Here is a 6,729-nt window from a genome sequence, read left to right as displayed (position 1 = left end):
ACACTAAGTACCAAACCTGGCCCCCACCTGCCCCCACCCACAACCACTATTCATTTGTCGTAGGGTCCTGGAATTTGAAATCACTCACTTCCTCCCCACCAGCCTGATTTCTGGGATGCATCTGGGAACCAATCATCCAATTCAAGACATCTGTTTAGCTCACTTATAATCAAGCTGCAGCGAAGAAGGGCCAAGTCTCCTTCAATCAATCAATTACATAAACACACCCTTAGAAGGCTCAATTACATAAACACACCCTCAGAAGGTGGTGTGTGTGCATGTGGGTGCACAACAGTGGGAGTTAGGTACAGAGAGTTTAATTCTTATTTCTCTTACCTGCGGCCAACACAATGTTACAGATAGAAAGACGGGACTCTGCTGTCAATCCCAGAAAAATAAATGGAAAATAACTAAAATCACAGACATTCTGAAATTAATTAGCCTGCTCTCCTCATTTTATAGATGGGGAAACTGAGGCTCAGGAGGGTGCAGTAGCTTGGCCATGATGACATGACCTAGGCTTTGGAGAAGCAAGAGAGCTGAGACCAAAACCCAGATTGGACTTCCAGTCCAGTTCTCTGCTTGCACTTTCCAAGAAGCATTTGTGCAGAAAGTGTGTGTGTGTGTGTGTGTGTGTGTGTGTGTGTTGGGGAAAGGGGTCTCTAACAGAATGAAGCAGGCTCCAGAGAGCATGGTGGAAATTCTAGCAGTTAGTGCCATTGATCAACATGATATCACCTAAATGGGATCGTTCCTGAAACCAGAAGATTGGAGAAGAGTTCTGAGCAACGTGGCATCCATGACAGTAAGAGCCTGATGGTCAAGGGAGACCTCAGAATATGCAAAATGGCCCTCCCCGCTTACTCTTCTGTCTCTGCAGACATAGGATCTGCTAGATGTCAGAGGTGAACATGAGATTCCATTCCTCCCTATCTCAAACAGGCAGATCTCAGGCTGCCCTAGCGTGGACCCTGTGCCCTTCAGGGACTCCCTGTCCCGTAGGGAAGATGAACTTGCCCATACCTCACTCTTAGGGTAGTCAGACTCCATAAGGCCATGAGGACACAGAACAAGGGAGACTTTTTGCTGGGGAGGACCAGAGGCTCACAGAGGAGGCAACTTCATCTTGAAGGATTAAAGGATGTTGACAGGTAGTAAAGGTATGGCTAGGAACTTTGCTAAGAATAGAGGAGGGAATAAAGTTATTCTAAGCAGGCAGGGAATTAATACTGCTTACTTTAGTAACAGTTGTATGAATTTTGAAGCTGGACTGCATGGGATTAAATCCTAGCTCAGATAGTAGCATGGTTAAAGGTGAAATGCTTTCAGGTTCCAGGAGGCAAAACTAGGGAGTTAAATAGTTTTAAACAAAAACTCTCTAGCAAATAGAGCCATGCCACCAAAACCCAGGTAACCGACCTCTCACCCAAATGGGTCTCATTCCTGTTTAGAAAGCATTAGTAAAGCACCTGTGCTCTGGGCAGATTCCAATTTGTCTTCATAGTCTTCATAACAATGCTATCAATTAAGAATCCCTATCATTCTCATTTTAAGGATGACAGACAGAACCAAAGAGAGTGAGTAGTGGCCAAAGATAATAAAAGTCGTAAGAATCAGAGCTAGGAATTCATTCCACATCTCAGATCCCAGGTTGATTCTTATCCCCCCTGTTCTGTGCTTTGCTTTCATGAAGAGGCTGGAAGACTTTTTGCTCAGATGTCACAGAGGAGATTGAAACAAGCAATGCAGAGGTGAACTAAGGAACTAGGGCTCTCAAACCTAGCCCTACAGTCCAGGGACCTCCAGAATCTTATTTTTAAGATACTTCTGGGTGACTGTGAGGCTACTAGACAGAGCCTAGCCACAGTGTATCCACACCAGAAAGGAATCGCCCCACCCTGAAGTGATCCTTAAGGTAGCACATACCTGCTGGCGACCTCCAGAATCTTATTTTTAAGATACTTCTGGGTGACTGTGAGGCTACTAGACAGAGCCTGGCCACAGTGTATCCACACCAGAAAGGAATCGCCCCACCCTGAAGTGATCCTTAAGGTAGCACATACCTGCTGGCTGGATGGAGAACCGAGCTACTCAAGTGTGAGATGGGTAAAGCGATGGGCTCACAAGTGAGGAAATGCTTTATGAGCCCAAGCATTGAGAAAAATATGAATCGTGTTCTGTGCCTCTACTGCAGAGGGGTGGGCTCCTCCAAACAGATGGCCTGGGTTTGAATCTCCACTTCGCCGCCAGTCCTGGAGAGACCTCTCTAGGCCTCAGTTTCCACAACTGTAAGATGAGGCTATTTGAACAGAGCACTGTGGTCCCTGCCAGCTCAAAATGCCTATGAATTTCTCACAGACCAAATTATTCCAGTCATTTATCCAAATGGGCTGGTTAAAGTCCTGCTAATCTGAGGTCTCTTCTGACACAAAGTTTCGCATCTGAGATTGCTCTTGACAAAGCATTTTATTTTAAGAGAATTTCCTCTTGTTTTTCTCACTCTTGATCAGTCATTTTCCTGCATATGTTTTGGACACATGTCTTTCTAGGTTGGTTAGAAATGCTCTGTACACAATATCTCAGATGTCCCAAAGCTGTCAAACAAAACTTCCTCAGCTCACTCTGTCTGTTGAATATGCTTTTTTAGGTTGAGAAGACAAAAAATAAGCCTGCCTAAAGTAGTTAATATCACATCTTTGAATTCTAAACCCAGCCCAGGAACTATTCTCCCCTTAGACACATTTCTCTCCTGAAGTCAATTGAATATGACTTCAGAAATAAGAGAGCTGGTGGGAATGTCCCTACCCTTTACTGAAACAGAGAATATCAGCAGCTGGGATGCTCCAGGTTAGGAACTGAGAGACCTGAGTCTGCTCTTTGTTTGCCCTGGATTGTTCAGCAAAAATTGAAATTTCCTCTAGAGAGAATGCACCTGGGGATGCAAAGGGAACACGATGTGAATTCCCTGACCACTAAGTGCTTACCGTCTGGGGAGAGTGGTGATGCAGGGCCACAAATAACTAAGACATGAGGAAAAGTACAACATCAAAGGTGCAAAGTGCTGAAGAGAAACATAACGGAAACTTCCTCTGTGAGAATAAGGGGATAAAGTGAGGTCCACAACCTCCCAGGCTGCCCTAATTTAGAGGTTACAATGTGGTCACCAGCTGCTTGGTATGAATGCTTGCTATATGGTTTCCAAAAAGCAACTCTACTAAATCTGACAGGCATGCCATGTCCTTGCTAAAACTGAGCAAACCTCTCTATTAGGTATTGATAGTTCGCCAGACACAGAGATTCTTCACAGGACTGATTGGAGTGCTAGGGGTACCACACACACTACACAATCATACAGCAAGTATTTAAGAAGCACCTTCCAGATGGGTGTTTGGTCCCATCTTAGATCTGTGATAAAAGTGAAGTAGGCTAGAATCTCTGTGACGTACAAGGGCAAAGTACTGGTCAAGTTGTCAGATACAAACTGGATGAGTGAATGTATGATTAATAGATAGATAGATAGATAGGGGTGTTTGGTCCCATCTTAGATCTGTGATAAAAGTGAAGTAGGCTAGAATCTCTGTGACGTGCAAGGGCAAAGTACTGGTCAAGTTGTCAGATACAAACTGGATGAGTGAATGTATGATTAATAGATAGATAGATAGATAGATAGATAGATAAAAGTGACATTTAACATCTCTACCTTCCAGCTGGGTAAATTAGATTCACACATGATTGCTTTACCAGGTGACCTAGTTTATACTTGGACCATAAAGGGGATAAAATACAAACTAAGAAAGTGATTTGTTTGAGAAGAAACAGCAGGGAAGGCCCAGCTTTTGTGAGAATAAGCATTATCTAATGGGATTCTTGGAGAATGTAGATGCTCAGGAAATAATTATCCCCTGTACAAGTTAGAATCTTTTCAGATTTCAAGAGGGAGATGATACCACCCTAGTGGCATCAAAAAATTCCATCGAATTTTTCCATCAAAAAATTCCAAGGAGAAAGATACATCAGGGCAGCCTAGGTACTCAGGAGAAGCTCTGTGTTGGAGGCAGGGACTCAGCTGGGCCTTGCATGGTAGAGCAGGTGGGCTTCAGGAAGACAGGTTCAAGGGAAGGAAAAGCAATCTAAGTGGAAACAGAGTGAAACAAGAAAGTGGGAAGCATGGGGGAGGGAGGAAAAATGTAAAACATAAAAGGTGTTTACCGGGGTGAGGAAAGGTCTCCTGACAGTCCTGGTTCTACCTTATCTCAGGCAGCTGCAACGCTGTGGATTCCTTATCTAACAGTTCTTTATCCCCTTGTCTTCTGTGGCTGTGCCACCTATGGTTCTCCTCCTCCTTCTCCAACTTCTTCATCTCTGACTGTTTTTCATACTCCTCTTCCTCTGCTTATCTCTTAGATGCAGCACCCTGGATCTCCTCCAGGTCCTCATCCTCTAATCACCAGCTTCACCCTCCATGCTGATGACTTTCCATCCCACTTTTCTCCTCAAAACCAAGACCTGAATTTACAACTCTCTACTGGCCCTCTTCACCTGGATGTCCTGAAGGCATTTCAAATACAGCTTGTTCAGTGTGGATCTCATCCCCTTCTCCTCCCTTTAGGTGTTTTGGTAACCACCTTTCCTTGCTAAATGCTCTTTTTCTTCCCTATTTCAGTTAATGGCGTCTCCCTCTACTCAATTACTCAAGCTGGACTCTCCTGAATAGGCAACCAAGTCGTGCTCACCCCATATCCAGAATCTTCCCCAGATTCCCCTCCTGCTCTTCCTTTCCAACCCAAGCATCACATGTAGGATCATGTCCAAACCTGAACACACCCAGAAGGAGCTGCTTCTCCAGTCTTATCCTTGGCGCCTCCTCCCAGGTCCTCTGTAGCCTGCGTCGCAGAGCTTGACCTGCTCCTGAACATGCCTTTGCATGTGCTTCCCCTCTGTGTGGAACGCCCTTTCCACTGGTCTCCATGTTCCCTGGAGCCCAAGGCCCAGCTCCGCTATCCTGTCTCCAGAACACCCACCTTCCTGCACCCTCTCCAGAACTGGCCTTCCCTCCTCTATGTTGCAGGGCACTTGAACATGTCTCTGTTACCGCACTTGTCATACAGCAGGCATGTTTACCTCTTCCTCGAGGAAGGCAATGTGTCTTATTTGTCCCTATCACTGACATACCTAGAGCACAACCAAGCACAGTGGGTGCTCAGTGAATGCTTATACCCATCCTCCCGTTCTCTGTGCTGCTGGAGACACACGAAGTGTGGAAATGATGTAGGAGGGTGGAATGCAGGAGGGAACTCAAGAGGGAGGTCAAGACGGGGCAAGCATGAGGGAGCCATATGCTCAGGGGTGAGAGCAGGGAAAGAGCACGTGGAAGGGAGACCAGATAGCGACGGGCGATCCTTTCCACATTTGTCTTGTTTCCGTGTGTATCTCTCTGTCTTTGTCCTTTCATCTGTCTCTCTCTTTCTTTTTCTTTTGACAGTGTCTTTCACTCTCTGTCTGACATTTCTTTTTTTTTAATGGATCTTGTTTGACTTGTTTTTCTCACCTTTGTGTTAGTGGATCAATCATTTTCTTATTATCTTTTATTCCAACTTTTTCCTTTCTGCCTTTCCTTGCCACTAACACAGAGATAAACTGTTCATATTTACTGAATGGCTTTATGTGTCTCATTTTAAAGGTATATGACCAAAAGGAACATTTTAAACATGTCTCTCCTCAAAACATCTGCATCAACCGCTTTTTCTTAAATTTCAGTGGATTGAGTTCATTGACTCTCAGCAGGTCACTGGCCCTCACGGTGACAGACAGTCCCTGTTCTTCAGTCTTGTGAGACTGTCAGCATTGCTGTCCCCTCTGGGACTCAGCCTTGTTGGTGACTGCATCCAAAGGCCTTTTGCTTACCATAGTGTACATACAAATACAGAGACACAAGCTATGAAAGAACTTGAATCCCAGCTCAGTGGGGCAGGACTGGGAAGAGAACACCAAAAGGACTGTGCCTGTCAGGGGAACAGGAAGCTTTCAGCCTTGACAATAGTCCACAAGGGAGCTGGGAGCTGCTTTTCATTGACGCCAGGCTCTTGAGGGCCAGAATGGCTGAGCACGGCTAGTCACATTAAATATGTAACTTCAGAAATGTGATCAAACTGACTTCCTGCCAGAGCTATGAAGCAAATCCCATAGCAGGCTGGGGGGCATTTTTGTTTTCCATTTTTGATTCTGTATTAGGTTGTGTTTTTTTTTCTTTTCAAGATATATTTAATTTACCCAGTCTTTTCAATCAAAGAAATTGAGACATTAACAGGATGATGGTGATGGTGGCAGTAGCAGACAAAGTAATTAAAAAGTCTAATTTTTCTTTCCAAAATCACTAGCTCCTAAATTGGATAGGTCCCCATAGACTGGAAAGCAGACAAAGTTTTAATAAAACTTTTATTCAAAGTCTAACAATGGTTTTGTTGTGCTTGGATGTTGAGAGGAATATTTTCTTTCCCAGGAATCAATTTTTGAACATGGGAGGGCTGGAGGGATGAAGGTTTGCATTGGTTTCTTAGGGCTGTCGTAACAAAGTACCACAAACTGGATAGTTTAAAATAACAGAAACTCATTCTCTCACAGTTCTGGAGGCCATGCTCCCTCTGAAGCTCTAGAGGAGAATCTGTCCTGTGCCCTTCTCTTAGCTTCTAGTGTTGCTAGCAATGCTCGGTGTTCCTTGGCTTGTGGACG

At 44.6% G+C, this 6,729-nt stretch overlaps 1 protein-coding gene across 1 annotated transcript in view; it reads right to left on the bottom strand.

Annotated features, from left to right (window-relative positions):
- LOC103601015 (ALK tyrosine kinase receptor-like) overlaps positions 1 to 6,729 on the bottom strand; it is a gene marked incomplete at its 3' end in the record, with an annotated part of 248,850 nt that overhangs the window by 10,578 nt on the left and 231,543 nt on the right. The window lies entirely within an intron of this gene.

Source organism: Galeopterus variegatus, unplaced genomic scaffold (assembly GCF_000696425.1).
Source record: "Galeopterus variegatus unplaced genomic scaffold, G_variegatus-3.0.2 Scaffold3552, whole genome shotgun sequence".
Classification (NCBI taxonomy): domain Eukaryota; kingdom Metazoa; phylum Chordata; class Mammalia; order Dermoptera; family Cynocephalidae; genus Galeopterus; species Galeopterus variegatus.
This window is presented reverse-complemented; position numbering and strand designations above follow the sequence as displayed.